General features: G+C 36.7%; 1 long non-coding RNA gene across 1 annotated transcript; it reads right to left on the bottom strand.

The window, feature by feature from the left end:
* Positions 1 to 9073: 9073 nt before the first annotated feature.
* Positions 9074 to 9462, bottom strand: LOC121379096. Its single transcript, XR_005958804.1, has 2 exons — positions 9396 to 9462; positions 9074 to 9125 (listed from the first exon to the last, which is right to left on the bottom strand). It is a non-coding gene; the product is annotated as an uncharacterized LOC121379096 (long non-coding RNA).
* Positions 9463 to 18752: the final 9290 nt, after the last annotated feature.

The raw sequence follows: 18752 nt of genomic DNA, 5'->3' as shown, positions 1-18752 counted from the left end.
AGGATTGTTCACAAAACGACCTCAGTGCATAGTACAGGGTGTATACTACCAAATCAAATCCCATAGACGACAATAGTAACATATGCCACTAAAACTCCTACCTGCAACGTATCAACCGACATAAACGCCACGGATATAAATACTACCACCCCTTACACTTAAAGTGAATCAGAAAAAAATGGGGGTCAAGCTGCTCGTTTCTGAGATAACGGGTAGCGTCTATGACTACCCTAGTTTCGCACAAAATTCGAGTACTTTTTTTTACAGGTACCCCATACATGTTTCAAGCACAAGGCTACTTGACACATTGGTACTAGGAAATAAAATTGCACATTTATTTTACCCAGATGAAACTATTATTTTTTACAATCAACACACTCACATTTATAACCAATCACAGGACTTGTGGTGTTCACTTCTCTATCAAAAGTTGGGTGCACCTCGAACTTTGACCCAGCCGGAAGTTATTTGGTATAGTACTACCTACATACTACTGTCATCAGATTCCTTTCTCAACTGACGGTGTCGGGCGTAGCCCAGTGGTAAGGCGCTCGCCTGATCGATCCCCGTCGGTGGGCTCATTGTTCCAGCCAGTGCGCCACGTCTGGTATACCAAAGGCTGTGGGATGGTGCATATAAAAGATCCCTTGCTACAAATGGAAAATTGCAGCGGGTTTCCTCTTACGACTATATGTTACATTACCAAATGTTTCACATCCAATAGTCAATGATTTTAAATCAATGTGCTCCAGTGATGGTGTTGAACAAAACATACTTTAACTCAATTGATATAACTTGTGTTGGTGAATCACATGACACAAAATAACCTGGTGCATCCCTTGCATACATCTGAATGCTGCTGTGTAAGGTTGTCCAATGTCAAGACATTAGCACTTTGAAGTACATGTGTATACAAAAAGGGTCGCCGGTGCACAACATGTTGTTCAGCAAGTTTGGATCAATTAATGCATATAGTCTGTTTCATCAGGTTTTGTAAACCCTACCCATTAAGTGGGGTTTTTTTTCGAAATCAAACTTGGTGGAATCCTCATTCATGGGCATGGTCTTTATCGCAATGTTAACTGGTATCAGTGCAATCTGCATGTGCATGTGTCTTCAGCTTGTGGCCATTTCTTTGCAAAGACACTCTTCTTATAGAAAATCTTTCACTGAATATTGTTTTAACAAGGCGCGTTCAGCGTTATTGGACAAGGCCCAAAAAACCTGGTAGCTACAATTTTTAATCCTAAAACAATATCACCTGTGTTCGCAGGTTTTGAACGACTAAAACTGTTCAACTTTCTTTATTATTATGCATTTGTGTTTTCCGTGGCCCAAGAAAGAGCTCACAGTGTTGTGGCCAGTTATTGGCAGGATACAGAACTCATAGTACAGTGCTGCATACCCTTTAGCTGGTCATACACAGCAAGTGCTGGTTTATACCAGGTGTGACTGGAATATGTTCTTTTATTGCATGTGAGAAGATATACAAGTATTTTCTTTACTCTAACTATACTCGTATTAAGATAATACAGAAGCAGTACGAGATCATCACTGCTTATTACAATGTGTTGTGTTCACTTTCATCAAGTACATTTTCGCATGTCGCTCAATTCTGATGTCAGCCTAATTCGTGTTTGAATATATTGACTTCACAATTGCCATATTTTGTAATATGTACTTCTCTTGTCCTGTTCAACACTGAGACACATCATCTTCGTGCCGTTCAGACTAATATTTAGACATTTGGCCATGTACTTTGTATAGACGTATGCGGGCCTTGCCTATTATTATTATTATTATTAGTAGTATTATTATTATTATTAGTATAGGGAAACAATATATGTCAGTCTTAACTGGTTTACATCAATGTGTGTTATATATGACCAGCTAAGGAATAAGCAATACAGTATCATTATTTGGCTGTGACACGGAACATGTTCTATTTAATGATGAAGAAAGTTGACCAGTTGCAGTTGATTGCACACACAAGGGATATTGCTTTGGGAAGAAAGGTTGGCGGCTACCAAATTTTGGGTCCCTATATGAAAATGCATATAGCGCTTCGCTGAACAATCTTCAATATTAGATTGCCAGTAAGAAAAGTGTGATTCCAAATGGTAATTCCATGGTAAAGTTGCATTTTCACAAAGTTTTTAAATTTAGTTCAGTGAAAAAAATCATGCACATAAATTGAATGTATCATGATTCCACTTTTTGAAACAAACATAGTGTTCAGTTCATTTTAAAATGGCTTACTAGAATATTGACAAACCACATGCATCACAAAAACGTTTTATGTTTTTGTATGGATAGCATCTCGCCAGTCACATGTTTTTGTCCCATCGGTTACACTAGACAATTAAGCAGTATTAAAAGTGAAAGAGATATTTCTCTCAAAACTGATCTTAATGTAGAATTGCAATATGTAGCTAGTAAAAGGGTTGTTGACACGACGATTCAAGTTACCATAAGGTTTTATCATTTTCAGAAAGATAAGCACTTCCCATTTAATATGTGATAGACCACTCTATTATTTATTTAAAGTTTTAACATCTTCCCCTACACTTTGGGAATTATTGATCAAATGTCCTTAAAGTCACAATGAAATTCCCCAAATAAGCTACCCAAAACGAAGACAGCTTTAACCTACACAGCAGTGATGATTCTAACGGCTGATGACATCGCGAGACGTCACCACACCCAAACGTGAGTTTGGAAATGCTGCCACGGGTGGTTTTGAAAAGAAAAATGTTTTATGGGTATATGGTACCCAAGCTGGTTTGATGTTACCCAGAATTGCTGAATAACCCGCTACTAAAAAAACTGCCCCTTTCTTGTGCTTTAAAGTGTCAGTGATCATGCTTTGACAATGGATAACCATGAAGAGCACCAGGCAATACATGACCCATATGCTTATGTTGTGTGTGAAGATGATAGTGAGATGAAGCCTCCAGTATACTAGATGATAACTAGTATGAGGACGGTAGTAAGCATAGTACTGTGTACTTAATTTATATATTACCCTCTGTTGTTTTCGTGTTATGGATTTGCTAACCATTCATTCAGTATTAATTCATTCATTCATTCATTCATTATTAATTCATTATTAATTCGTTCATGGTTTGGTATCATAGTTGTGGTAACTTGTGAGTGCTAATAGCTCTATAATGACAATGATGCTTACTCAATGAGCAGTGAATTGATCACAATGGCATAGCATATATACCTCATCTTGATTTATCATTTTAGACGAACAGTTACAATTTTATGTTACATTTTGTTTTAGTAGTCTTTAAAACATGTCAACTAAACTTATCAACCATTAAAATGTAATATTTAACATAAAAAGTGTCTTTCCAACTCAAATTATTAGATGTTCATGCCCAAAACACCGCCATTTTCGTCAGCCATTTTAACTGTTTGACAACAAATTATCTGACAGTACACCAAACCGTTTTGATGAACTTATTGACTCCATAAACATCACTTTTGACACCAAGATCACCTTTCTAAGTGTTGTAGTCCTAAAGATATACAATTGTATTGATGGACTGGCGGCCATCTTGGAAAATGGCCGCCATCTTGCTTGCACCAACTTTAGAAAATGTCATCTTATATTTTCATGACCTCTGCACCCCAGAGATTAATTTCCACCATGGTGACAAATGTTATACTTCCGGCCCGGTACACTTCACTTTTGGGGCCTCTGCTGTAGGACTATACATTTTTGTGCAATACCTGAAGATATTGAAAAGAAATTTTGTATATAGCTTTACCGGGTACTGTTGTAGATCAAATTTAACATTTTATGGCAATTTACACCTCTTTAATACAGTTATGGTCCTTGAAAGTTTAGAGATAAGAACATTTGTTGGGACCGGTAGGTGACATGTATTGCTTTAACAGTACTCACAGAATGCTTGTTGCCTTAAAAGGGCAGTGTTTGGCTAATAGAGTTACAAAACCATTTGGTCGTTAGTTCTGATTCACCTTAGGATGCATGTCTTAACCATGACGGGAGTATTTGTTGTTGTTGTTATTGTTGTTTCTGTAGGTGTTTAATCTTATTTTAGCAATCTGATTTAAGAAAGCATCAAAACAAGCATTGTGCCTGGTAACCCATGTACAGGTTACCATAAATTGTATGGGCTAAATAGCTTGTGAGACATTTATGGAGTTTACAATTCCTTCACAAACACGCTTACACTCTGTTATTCATTCATATTACTATTAACGTTGTACAGACACTTGTTATGTAATTTACCTTTAAAACAGACACATTTGATTAAACGTTATGCGGGTGTGATTTTGTTCAAAATAGTTAATGGAGATCGAAGTACTGCTCTCAACTTTGTTGACGTATGGTAACATGAAAAACTGTTCTCGACTTAGTTTGGTGTCTGGCAGCGTTTCCCGTGTAAATACATTGTAAATATGGTGAAAACAATTTCTCTGGATTGTGTCATGCTTCTTTCATCTGTGGAGCCACTAGAAAACTTACTTCTAAAATACACAGAGAGAAGCAGACATGGATGCTGCTGATACTGGTATACCATATGTGCAGGACCAGACAGAGACTAATGGCTAGTTTTGAAATATGTCATATGATTGTAAATACAATACAAACGAGCATTGTGGTTCCACATACGTTGGCATTAAAGCAACATCCAGTATCTAAACTTTATTATTGATAAAAATAACTTCTAACCACTGTTCTAAATAAGCACATGTCCGTTTGTCCCTACAAGTGAAATGTGCTTTGACAAATATTTTTTACTCAATGGTTGTCTTATGGACAAGTAAAACATTTTCAATGCAGTTTCATTTTGAGCAGTAAAAAAACAGTGTCCTTGCACTTGAATGAAACCAACAATTTATTTGGATAAGTGAAAATATTGGCAGACAAGTATATTTCTAGATGTACTTGCCCAGTGGACTAGTGAAATTTTCTGCTTATTTCTATATACGCTGACGTTTGCTTTTGTTCCAGCTGTAAGTGGAACTGTGAACTGAAGAAAGCTAGTGGGGCTCGCATGCTTTATGAGACAAATGTAATCTGCCCTGATTGTTCTGCTGCCGAACTAGCATCAGGTGTCTATGAATGGACCTTCTACAAGTACAGCGGGAATGGCTATGATGTAGTGAATAATACAGACTCGCACTTCCTGTCAGGTAAGAGACTATATGTTATGTCCTGTGTAAAATAAACTGATTAGGTACAAGTTTTCAAAATTACTAGGCCTTCTTCGTAATGCATACATACATAACAGATGGTAATGCAATTTACGATATGAAAATAAAATACTATTTTTGAAAGAGGAAAAAGATATGTAATTTTGTATGTGTTTGCAATACACATCTATACACTTCCCATTTACAATCAGTTGTAAATTTATTGCCTCAAATCTATTCAGTGATTCCAGAGCAAAGAAAGGAAGGAATATTTTATGTAACAATAATTCCATTTTATAATTATTGTTTTGTAATAGGCATCTTGATTGGTTAAAATGCTATCACGTGTTCTAAAAAACCAACGTTCATTCTTCCATGAACGTGAAAACTGCAACGGAATCTATTTGTATCCCAAGTTCGTCTGCACTGTGAGTGACGTGACAATTCAGGCTTTAAACGACTCCGGTTTTGAACTGAGACACATAATATATATGGCAGGCCACAAAAACGAAGCTTCTATTAGAAGTTATAGCAGAGAATGCTCAACAAATCAAGAGAGACATGAGCGCAGCTCTGTCACATTTGACAAACACACCAAACTGACAACTTACACGAGCAAAAACACATACGCCATCGTGCACAATTAATATAATAAACAGACAATTAATACACATCTGTCATTTACAAGATAAAACAGTCAAGTAACATGTTACATAAATAGATTACTGTTGCAGTAATGCCTTCGTTGGATATAACATTATTTGATGAACTAAGTTAACCACACACCTGTCGAAATAACAATATCAAGTCAATACGCTGCCATACAAGCTAATTTATTATTATCTACTACGGTTCAAGAAAGCCATCCTGAAGCACACATATTACTTATTAGTGCTAATTTGTCAAGGACAAAGGTTAAATATTAGTTGTTAGGTTGAGAGAAGTCAGCGTGGTGGACTCACACCTTTCCACTCAGCTGTTGACGTCTCAATGGATTAACCCATAGCCTAATGGGCCCCGAAAGGAAAGGTATATTTATTTAATTTTAGCAGCACATTTTTAAACTGGATATTTGATGTTTATCATGACTGTTTCAATACTTGGTTCCAAAGAAAACCAGACAGAGGACACCCACTGCTGTCATGTAAGATACTCCTTCCGATAAAACAGTAAGGGTTATTGATATACACTGCCCCATATAAAGGACAGTATGCAACATTTAATGTGTCTGGTTGCGAATGGAAAGGAAACAAGACATATGGAGTGCACTCGATCCTGCATTCCTTCACACCTCAGGTAATTGCTTTACCACTGAATGGCATTACGCATCAGTAATTGTCAAACTGGAATGAATGGATAAATTAAAGAATGAATGTTTAATGACACCTAAGCAAACGCATGGCATAAGCTACTTGAAAGACGTTAATGGGTGCAGTTTGTCCAAGTGGTTGAATCGTCCAACTGAGACTCCAGGCATGCACAGATCAATGTTTCTTCTGTCAACTCAGAGACGCAGTATTTGCCTAACAACCAAACACATTGCCTAATCATGTGTAGACCGAAATCACATTAATTATGACAGAACCCGGGGACAATCGGTGTCTTGAAATAAACATTCGGTTTAATTAATATTTTTACCCATGTTGGCAGAGAGACGTGAGGAAATAATAATGATCTCACCCAAGCAAACGAGAACATTTCCCCTAGATTCGTTTTGACATCATAATCAGTGCTTCACAATAGGCTTTGACATCACAACTGTTAGGCAACAACAGACAGACAACTAACTAACATACGTCGTCAGCGATACCTACGTCACAGCTATGACGCAACGCTGCCTTTTGTTCTTAACTTGCAAAGTTGTTTTCAATAGCAGTATGGTTTAAAAATCTTCCATAAAATTATAAAGATTGATAATGGGTAATAAATAGAATACCCAACTCGCTGTTCGGCAATTCCGTTTATCTTGCACCCGTGAATTGATGAGGACAACATCAGTTCACTCATGCAAGATAAACTGTATTGCCTCGTAGCTTGTTAAAGGTGAATACTACCAAGTCAAATCCCATAGACGACACTAGTACCATATGTAGCTAAAACTCCTCCCTGCAGCGTATCAAACGACATAAACGCCACGGATATAAATACTACCACCCCTCACCCTAAGGTAAATCAGAAAAAAATTGGAGAGGTCAAGCTGTTCATTTCTGAAATAACGGATAGATCTATGACTACCCTAGTTCCACACAAAATTCGAGTACTTTTTTTACAGGTACCCTATACGTGTTTCAAGCACTACGCTACTTGACACAGTGTTACTAGATGAAATAAAATTGCATAGTTATTTTTCCCAGATGAAACATCTTTTTTTTGTACAACTAACACACTCACATTTATCACTAATCACAGGACTTGTGGTGTTTACTTCTCTATCAAAAGTTGGGTGCACCTCGAACTTTGACCCAGCCGGAAGTTATTTGGTTCAGTACTACCTTAAATATTCTCTAAATGGTAAATATGACGATAACAATGTTGTGATGGTGATGGTGATGATGATGACGATGGTTGTTGTGGTGATGCGAGGATGATAACAAAAAGATTAAGGAATTTTAGTATTTTTTTATATCAAAAGTTCCATGGTAAAATTCCCAAAGGAAAAGATAGATGACTGCAGAGATTTACGCATACACACTGACACATGCCTACATGCAACAAATAAATCATAGTAGGAAAGTGACAACGAAACAGCCGAGTTATTATAACCTGTTGATTTGTTTTGTTTATGTATTGTAATAGCATCGTCAGCGAAGATATTTGATCTGGATGGTGACTTTATGGAACCAGGAAAGAGTTACAAGCTAAAGCTGAAATTTACTGTAGCAAATATTGCCCCTGGCGAGTCTGAGGTCACATTCTCTGTCAACGAAGACCCATATGGCGGAATCTGCAGTGTGTCTCCTACGACAGGTGAGAATACAAGAAACTAACCAACATTATTGTCCTGTCTCTGTTCATTTACACATTCTGATTTTATGATTACTGTCCTGCATACCTGGTGCAAATACATAAATATATATATCACACACTGAGTCACTCAGGACGTAACGTGGTCGGTTTGGGATCGATCGCCGTCAGTGGGCCATTGGAATATTTCTCGTTCCAGCCAGTGCACCACGACTGGTATAGCAAAGGTCGTGGTATGTGCTATCCTGTCTGTGGGATGGTACATATAAAATATTCCTTGCTACTAAAGGCAAAACAAATATAGCGGGTTTCCTCTCTAAAACTACATGTCGAAATTACCAAATGTTTGACATCCAATAGCGGGCGATTAATATATCAATGTGGTCTAGTCGTATTGTTAAACAAAAAAAAACTTTAACATTTTAACAGTCACTCAGGGTCTGTTTTCAACAGTGTCCCTTATTTGTGTTAAGTAACATTTATATACTTTAAAACCACACTGCTATTGTCTCAGTATAAACGTGTGTATGCTATTCCTATACCAAATATATTATTAGAGCTTTCTTAACAACTACGTATTTTCAAAATAATACTTTATACAAAAAACGTTTGTTTCGTTTAACGACACTACTAGAGCTATTGGATGCCAAACATTTGGTAATTCTGACTCGTAGACCTCAGAGGAAACCCACTAATTTTTTCCAGCAAAGGATCTTTTATATGCACCTTCCCACAGACAGTGGCGGCACCATTCAAAACACAGCTCTCTGGCCAGTTGTTGCCAAAGGCAACTGAGCTGACCATTCGAATAATACCAATATGCAATGGTAGGAGGTGGGATCAGGGTAAAACCCAACCTCACCCCAATCCCGCAGAAATGTTTTTAAATGTATGTAGTAGCATCATCGTTTTGGAACAAATGACAACTGCATTGTTTTGGGTTAAAGGCTCTTTAATGGCTGACAAGTTTCCATTCTTATATCACCCTGTAACAATATAATTAAAATACAATATAACAATACAACATTTCCATCATTTAATTAGTATTTAACATGACATGACATATTAAAGATTGCATAATACAAAATATGTCTTATGATTACAAAGACCATAATATACTCACTCACATGTCCAAATAATGATTTAAACCTATGCTCCATTATCCAAATACACAAGGTATTATCAATCAGTGAAATACATACATGTCCTGAAATAAGAATTTATTATAAAAATACATATACAAATATATTACATACCAAGTATGTGACACCAGGGCAAATGGAACTGGTCACACTTAAAAGGATTGACGTATCTGCATAAAAGAATTACCATAATAAATACTACACAGACACGTTATGTTTCATAAAATTATAATAAAATACAACAATCTCTAAAGTGTTCATCACCACAAACATACACACTGCATTCATACTAATTATGTTTATCACATATTTAGATATAGATTAATCCAATTACTGAATTAATAAGAATTAATATTACACTGTACAGTTTATAACGTTATACGAAAATAATAATTACTTGTTGTAAAGCATGATTTAGTCAATGACATTTACTCTGTAGCCCATAAAATAACCTAACTATAACTAACCTTTCTTCTCTAGAAATATCTTCCAATAAATTGAGAGCTTAACTCCAGAAGAGCGCAAAACTATAATGTGGACCACAATACCAGCGTACACCAGTATTTAAAACAGTGAACTGTAATAAGCTATCATTTCAGATAAGAACACTGTAAACCACATCATGTCCCCAAGCTGGAAATGGACAGGCGCGGCATGGGTGATAGTGCTATTGTTACTAAGTTGTGCAATGCTGTGCAATTTGTAACAAGCCAAGATACCTGAAAATAGTAATCAACTTGCCATCTGTTGTAATTCATTACCTGTTTATGGAAATAAAATAATTAATGTAAAACAAATTTTTAATATAAAACAATAATTATAGATTATTGCTCAGGAGCGTATTCTATAGCAATTTAGGATTGGGCTTTTTTTCTTCTATTTTACATATTTTGGTGGCCCCCGCCTTACCCATGCTATTAATTCTGGAACAGTATTACATTTTGTAGTTAAGATATTGCATTTGTGTCCTTTCCAGTTTATGTTGGATATATTGTTTGATATGACTATGCTTGTGTAATTACACAGCACTTTACAACTATCCTGAATAATAATATTCCCACACAAATGCTAGTTATCTTTTACGTCAATATGTTTGAATAATGTCAGCAAAGCCAGTAACAAAGACAATATTTCCTGTGACTGATGAGGTGTAGTCTACACTGGTAATAAGTTTACATGCTCCACACGACCCATACCCCATCGTTACATCATGGCCTGTTATGATCACTCCAATCGATTCTGCAGCACCAATTCCGGAAAACAAAATCACGAAAGTATGTCTTATGCATAATCAGTCAATCAGTGTTTTGTTCAAGCGACTTCTTGATCTACTATCACAGCCAATTCAAGGAATAACTGAACTGTGTTTTCTGATTTGTAGACGAATATCGATGGTTTTACTATTGTAAATTTACTTTTATTGGCAATTAAAATTTAAGGTGTTTTTGTTTGGGTTTTTCTTGGGATTTTTTTTTGTTGAAAAGTTGGGTAAATATATTAAACTCTGTTATTTTTTTACTTTATTTATTATTATTATTTTAAGATTAAAACAATCAAATAACACCATGTTTATTTTATACACCTGTCTGCATCGTCAACACGTTCAGTGTTTTGGGTTTTATATTTTGATTTTGTGTCAACTAAAGACATATATGACATGTATATCGGTGAAATATTGAACAAACTTAGTCCTTTATAGGAAAGAAGGATCTGACATAATTTCATCTTGTTTGCTTTATGGTCATTTTGTTATGCTTCCTAAGTAATGTGGTGTGTCACTAAACAAACACATATATTCCTTCTTCTGTTAAAGGAACGGCCACAACTGATGACTTCACATTCACATGTAGTGGGTGGAAAGATGAAGGTGCACGTAATGCAAGAGACCCGTCGCAAGATGGAAGCGAGCCTCTTACCTATGCCATCTCGCAGATAAAAGGAACAGACGTGAATCTCATCTATAGTGGAAGTAAGAACAGCAGCATGGTCAAAACTGTTTGAAACAGATATAATATATTGTACTTTAATTAGGTTATGGTTATAACTATATAACCATATATATCACAACTAAAATGAAAGGATGTTAATCTCATCTATAGTGGAAGTAAGAACAGTAGCATGGTCAAAACTGTTTGAAACAAGCAGAATAGATTGTACTTTAATAAGGGCATGGTTATAACAATATAACCATATATAGAGACAGCATATTCAGTTTAACGATACTACTAAAACACACTGATCCATTAAGCATCGGGTATTGGATTCCATTCACCATTCTAACATATAGTCTTACACAAACATCTGCTGGTCTGGTAAATATGTCGCATAGGGTTTCATTGTGTAGGTCGCATTCTTCTTTTACTTGACCGTTATAGACCTTTCTATGAAGGACACAAGGATAAGCAAATTAGGAAAATAACGTCTAGAGACTTGCGCCCCTGATCAATGATATAATTGTTGAGGCTCACAGGATGAGACTATTACTTGTTTTAATATGGTTTTATATTACTATAAAAGAAGGGTGATCAAAGTGAAAGGTTTATAGCTCCCAGCCCATATTCCATCTTCGCAAGCCAAGGATCCTACTCTGTATATACTTACGATGCAATGTCACGCAATACAACCATTACCATTAGAAGATGCCCACATGCTTGATTGTGTTGGATAACCCTGTCAAGGTTATTAAGAGGCTGGTAGGTACTGGGTTCGTATCCCACTGGAGGCAGTGGATGATTTTTCATGCCAGTACCGACTCCATACTGAGTGCACATCTAGGTTCATTGGGTAGGTGTAACGCCACATACACCGAGTTTCACACACTTAGTCACACTGCAGGTTCCGTGTACACCACACCGGAATGGAAAACTGCAGCTTCACAATGCATCCATCATCATCCATGTTTGTAATGTCCAAAAACTAAAACCGGGTTGTTGTGTTTTGTTTGTTTTTTGTGTTTTTTTTTGTTCTTGTTTTTTTAAAAGAAAGGAAAAAATAAATTATAGTGTGTATAATTTTGTTTTTCTTTTGTTTTAGCCGAATCGTCTGCAATTCAGACTCTCGCACTCTGTCCCAAAGAAGATGGCTATAGATGCTTGATTGAATTCAGAATAGTGGATGTCTTTAAAAGTGAAGCAGTCATGGTAGTCAACATCACGGTAAATATTTACTGCAAGTTTAACGGTCGTGGGCATGAGCAGTCAGACATAAGGGTGTAGGTGTAGGTTTGGGATCGCTGTGACTCTGTAACTCTGTACGTGCTGTGATGTCTATTCTATTATATTCTGTATCGCTGTACTGTATCTTTGTCTGTTTCTCTCTATCTCTATTTGTCGCTCTGTTTAATTATTACCTTCTCTGTCTGAGTCGTTGTGTGTCTATCTGCATGTGTGAGTGTATCTCTCTCTCTCTCTCTCTCTCTCTCTCTCTCTCTCTCTCTCTCTCTCTCTCTCTCTCTCTCTCTCTCTCTCTCTCTCTCTCTCTCTCTCTCACACACACACACACACACAAAATTCCTAAAATATTGTTTCATTAGGTCCCGTTAATCAGTCTGGGGTGTGATATCTTGGGCGACTTTCTAGAGAAAGGCGACAACCCAACGGCCAAGTTAATGGACACTGACAATTGAATATTTAGTTGTATACTCTACCAAAGTAAACAGTTTTCTATATCTATTGACCAAACTCATTTTGGAAATATACTCAACAAAATTAATTAATGACCAGTAGGTAGTTTTGGCGTTTTTCTTTACATAAGATAAAAGAGAGTACAGCTTCCGTTTTAAAAGAAATAATTATAAACGCATTGCTGGTATTTTGAAAGTATTGATGTTGTCCCAATCGCCTCTCGCGTGTGAGCAATTCTGGAGCAGGTCTAATATGACACAACCTTAGGGTCAGTAAGTTCTGGGTTCGCATCTTAGTGACTTTTAATTCTTCAATGAGGCAGTAATTGCTGTCCTGGATAGATAGTCCCGTCAGCTAAGGTGTACGCCCAGAAGAGTATGTTCTGTCAACTACAACTGGATAAAGCCATGAAATTAAACTGAAATGAAATAAAAATGTAAGTCATAATAATAGTGGTGGTGGTGGTAACGTCCGTGTGTGCCACCGTTTTCTTTTCTTTTCTTGCTGTTAGTTTCTATTATATTTCTTTCTTACAATAAAACCATCTCCTGTCTGTCGACTTCATGTCGTTCCATTTCACATCCCAGTCCTTGCTTCTTTGCATGCCACAGATGTAGATCTACGTGTGACTAAACCAAACTTGGTTGTGTTCTAGGTTACAAATCCGATGCCTGCTGTTCAGTTCAACACATTTGGGAGTTCAAAAACAGGAGATCAAAACAAGACATCGGAAGCCGAGGCTGTCTTCACTGCGTTCCTAGACAACACTGTGTCCAAAATGACCTCAGTGACGAACAGTAAAGACCCAGAAAAAGCTTTCAAAGTGGCAGCTACGTTCATGTCCGCTATTAATACCGTGGTACGTACTGTTTAGACTAGCGACAGTGCTGGCCCAATATATGTTAATCACAGTCTATAACATACATTATGTTTATTTTATCTTAACATCTTCTACTAAGAATAAATTTCTAGTCTTACACACGCTATACATTGGTATGTACTCATGTATACTATTATCCTGTTCAATTATTTAGACCCAAAGTTTTTTGCAAATGTTACGTTTATTTCCTATTCAATATTTGTTTTCTTTGCATTTACATGAAAACAAACCTAAACCCCGACAGGTTTTATATACAAATCATCATATAAAATGCACGAAGTTGACTTAATTCCACGTGTCTTTTGAATGCACGTTATTTCTCCTTTTATTAACTAAGGTCATTTGCATATCAAAAGCATCATTCTATAGTGCGTTTCAAACTAATGTTCGGTTCTATCGTCCTATCCGCACAAATCGTAGTATGACCTATATTTAAGAAAATATCTGTAAACGTGAAGCAGGCGCGGATTCAGGTGGGGAGTTCAAGTGACAAAACCTCAGTTTGAAAAAAATAAATGTATCAAATATTATAATTATATTGTGGAATACACAAGCGCGCGCGCTGAAGGGAGAGAGAGAGAGAGAGAGAGAGAGAGAGAGAGAGAGAGAGAGAGAGAGAGAGAGAGAGAGAGAGAGAGAGAGAGAGGAGAGAGAGAGAGAGAGAGACGTCATTTATGTAACGACGCACTCAACATATTTTAATCTATGGTTATATGGTTATAGGGAGAGAGAGAGAGAAGAATATGGTATGCATGCGATTGGTGGAGGTGTGACCCTCTGCACAACCCCAACCCCACTTAAGGCTTCTTTTGTATATGGAGCGGGACGTAGCTCAGAGGTAAAGCGTTCGCTCATGGTAGGTCGACTGATCGATCCCACATGGTGGACCCATTGGGTTGTGTCTAGTTCCAGCCTGTGCACCACAACTTATGTATAAAGGCTGTGGTATGTGCTATCCTGTCTATGTGATGGTGCATATAAAACGTCCCTTATTGCTTATCAAAATTGTTTATCGGAAACAGTGGCCCATGTGGCGGTAGCGAGTTTCTTTCTCACTGTCATAATGCTCCTTAACCGTTTTGTCTGACGCCACATAAACGTATATCAAATGCGTTGAGTGTGTCGTTAAATAAACATTTCTCTCGTATGTATGTGTAGTCTATATGCATTTCTAGTCGATTAGTTTATAGGTTGTTAGGTTGTTTGATAGTGAATGATATGGAAATAAATAGTTTTTGGTGTTAAAGAGTTCATCCATACATTAAAGTAATACTCCTGATGGGTATGGAGAAATAACTTAATCAGTCGACGAACTCATTTCTTCATCACTATCTTCGTTAAGGGGGACTATCACAGGGGGTATTTTATTTCTTATAAAACTATTTTGTTTTATAAAATCTTCTTCGATCTTTATTAAATGTTTAACTGCGTCAGAGAAGTGTGTAGGTGTGACAGAGTTCAATGCATGTGCAAGTTCTCTCCGCACCGTGGTCATTTTACCATCATTATGACGAGCTATGTGCCATTTGACTTGACTCCAGATCAGTTCTATCGGATTGAGTTCAGAATATCTTGGCGGCAGTCTTAGACACAAGTGCCCATGGCGTTCAGCAATATCATCAGTAACAAATTGCTTTGCACATTTGTTACTTTTCACAAGTTCATAAAGAACTGGCTTTGTCATGTACTCTCAAAAGGTATATTTTTGTTTCGTAACCACGACTGAATTTCTTCCTTTTTAGCGTTTAGTGCAGGACATCGTATAATCTCAGTTAATTTGTTTTGGTAGCTTGCGTTATCCATGACGATAACAGAAGGTTCTGGTAGAGAAGGCATAAGTTGTTCTTCAAACCATTTGATGAAATGTTCATGATTCATCTCACCATGATAGTCTCCGTCTGTTTTTTTAGCCTCAAAGATCAATTCACAGCTATCTATCAATCCATATTTATCACAGCCAGCATGACAAATAAGTCTTTTTCCCTTCCCAGTCACCGAACAGAGTTTAGGAACTCGATCAGCAGCGTCTGATTTCGGCAGGTGATTGGCGGTACTTGTGCCCGGGTGGATATATGTCCAGTGGTGGGATGTTGTGTGGTTGACATTCACCCAGGTCTCATCTTGATACACTATTAAATACCCCTGTTCTCGTAAACTGGATATTTCATGGAGATAGGACAGTCTCCTGTCTGATATATTGGCGTCCTCAAAAATCACTTTTCCGGTTGTAGACATATGTTGGTATTTAAAATCGAGGTCATGGAGTGTTCTTAGTAAAGTTGATACGGATATGTTGATTCCACTTTCCTCCCTTAAAGCCACGTTAATCTTATGTAATGTAAGTAATTCGCCCTCTCTATAAAATCTGTATACTCGTCGTCTAATAACATCTTTATCAAATAAATCAATGAGTTTTCGGTCGCGTTTTTTAACAGTGATTTCTGTGCTTGGATTCGTAGAGCTTAGATTTTTTACAGTTTTTTTTACTGTTGAAACCGAAACTTTAAGTGCAGCGGCAACTCGATCGACAATTCGATAAGAAGCATACCTAGGTCTACCGCGCTGATATTCATCTTCAAAATAATTGAAAACGTTCTTAATACACGATTTTACATCAACTGAAGTGTTTTTCGATTTACACATATTTTTCCTCAAATAACAATAACAAGAATGTCGACTAATACATTTTCAATGAATTTATATACCCTACCTAACTTGTATTTTTACGTGGTTTACACATTGCTACAATAGCACGTGCAGTCATAGATCGAAATAATGATGCTATTGACCAAGCAATGCCATCGTATTTTGAACATTCAGGGCTGTGTCTGCGGGATGAAAAAGTGGTTGAACCCATACGAGCCCTTTGGTTTTTTGCATTACAAATGTAACACCCAACCCCCAAACCCCAGCCCTTAGCACCACCCTAAATACTATATATATATATATATATATATATATATATATATATATATATATATATATATATATATATATATATATATATATATACGTATGAGTTCCCAATTTAGAGGCAAATTAAATAACATTTTAATTATTATTTGATGTTGGTGGCCTTCGACATTTTATTCCCCCCCCCCCCCCCCGGTCTTCTGGGTCCGGCCCTGCATTAAATTTATTTATAAATTTGGAAAGCACATTCCTGCGGTGTGTGAGGTGATTTGTGTTTATTACTGTGCTACACCTCAGTTGTGTTAGGTTAGGTATGGTATGCTAATATATAATTGATATAATAAAATAAAAATACATAATACATTAGCTAAATTTATTAAATATAATGCACCTACAAGAAAGGGTTACATGTTCTGTTTGTTTACATCTATGTTTAACGGAAAGATTAGACAATGCTGTTACACACTGCAAAACAATAATAACCTTGATTTAGTGAAACAAGCTATAATGGCCTTCACGTAGCCTCAGATCCCAAATGTTTTGATATGCAAATGACCTTAGTTATTTATAGGAGAAATAACGTGCATTCAAAAGACACAGAGATTTTTAAAAAGTGGAATTAAGTCAACTTCGTGCATTTTATATGATGATTTGTATATAAAACCTGTCGGGGTTTGGGTTTGTTTTCATGTAAATGCAAAGAAAACAAATATCGAATAGGACATAAACGTAACATTTGCAAAAAACTTTGGGTCTAAATAATTGAACAGGATAATAGCAACGAATCGGTATGTACTCGGTTTATGATAGCAACAGTATGTATTTGGTTTAGTCTAGTAAGAGTTTTGTGGTCTGGATTCCTTCACCAGTAAGTTTAAATTTACATTATAAATAATATATATAGTTACTATGTGGAAAACTATATTGTCGGGAAGAAAATTGAAGAACACACAATATTTAGCTTATTATGGCAACATATTGGTATTTATTACCCATATGATTAAAACTATCGTGGTTCATATTAAAATATTACCTCCCAGTAGAACGGCAAGTGGGACGTAACACTTCGACGCCATACGACCTTTCTGAGATGTTGGTGAAACTAGATAAGTTATATCAAATGAAATCGATTAGGGATAATAAATAGGAGATTAAACTCGCTTTCATTTCGTATCATGTTTTCATTGTCACTTGCTAAAGTTCGTAACAACTGAACATTATTTCATGCGGGACATAAACCTGATTCGAAATGGAAGCTTGTTTAAAATAGGATATCAGTGCTTGGTAGCTAAGGCGCTTGTTTGTCAATTGTAGGAAATTGAACCTGTTACTGCGGAGGATATTTTCAACGCTTCTTCTAGCGACGGAAGTGTTGGTAATGTTATTGGGGATGCTCTGGAACATTTCACTAAAGAAGACCCACAGACAGCTAAACTTCTAGCGGTAAGCACATGTTTGATCTGACATTACCGATGATAATGGTAATCAGCTGCACACGCCGATGTATCATGCCTAAAGTGTGTGTGTTGGGGAGGGAGTGGTGTGTGTTGGGGGGAGGGGGATCAAGGACTGAAAACCAGACTTAGTTTAGTCAAGGGTGGTGGCTTTCAGATAAACAAGAGCGGAATATAGTCCAATGGTAAAGTGCCTGTCTGATGCGTCGTCGGTCTTGGATCGATCCCCGTTGGCCGGGCAATTTCTCGTCCCAGTCAATGCACAACTATTGTTATAACAAATGTCGTAGTATGTGCTGTGCTGTCTGTGGGGTAGTGCATATAATAGATCCCTTGCTACTAATGGAAAAAATGTAGGGGTTTCGTCTATAAAACTGTTTGTCAAAATTACAAAGTGTTTGACCCTGTACTCTAATAGTGTCGTTAAATAAAACTTTTTTCTTCTGAAAACACTTTTATACATTACTTTTCCAAAACGAAAGTAAACTTATATACTCTGTCAAAAGAGAAACGCACAGGTGATAGGGAAAGAAGGAAAGTGTTTGATTTTACAAAATATCGGGTTTTGTTTTACAATGTTGCTGAATGACCATGTTTGTTA

This window comes from Gigantopelta aegis, chromosome 8 (genome assembly GCF_016097555.1).
Source record: "Gigantopelta aegis isolate Gae_Host chromosome 8, Gae_host_genome, whole genome shotgun sequence".
NCBI lineage: Eukaryota > Metazoa > Mollusca > Gastropoda > Neomphalida > Peltospiridae > Gigantopelta > Gigantopelta aegis.
This window is presented reverse-complemented; position numbering and strand designations above follow the sequence as displayed.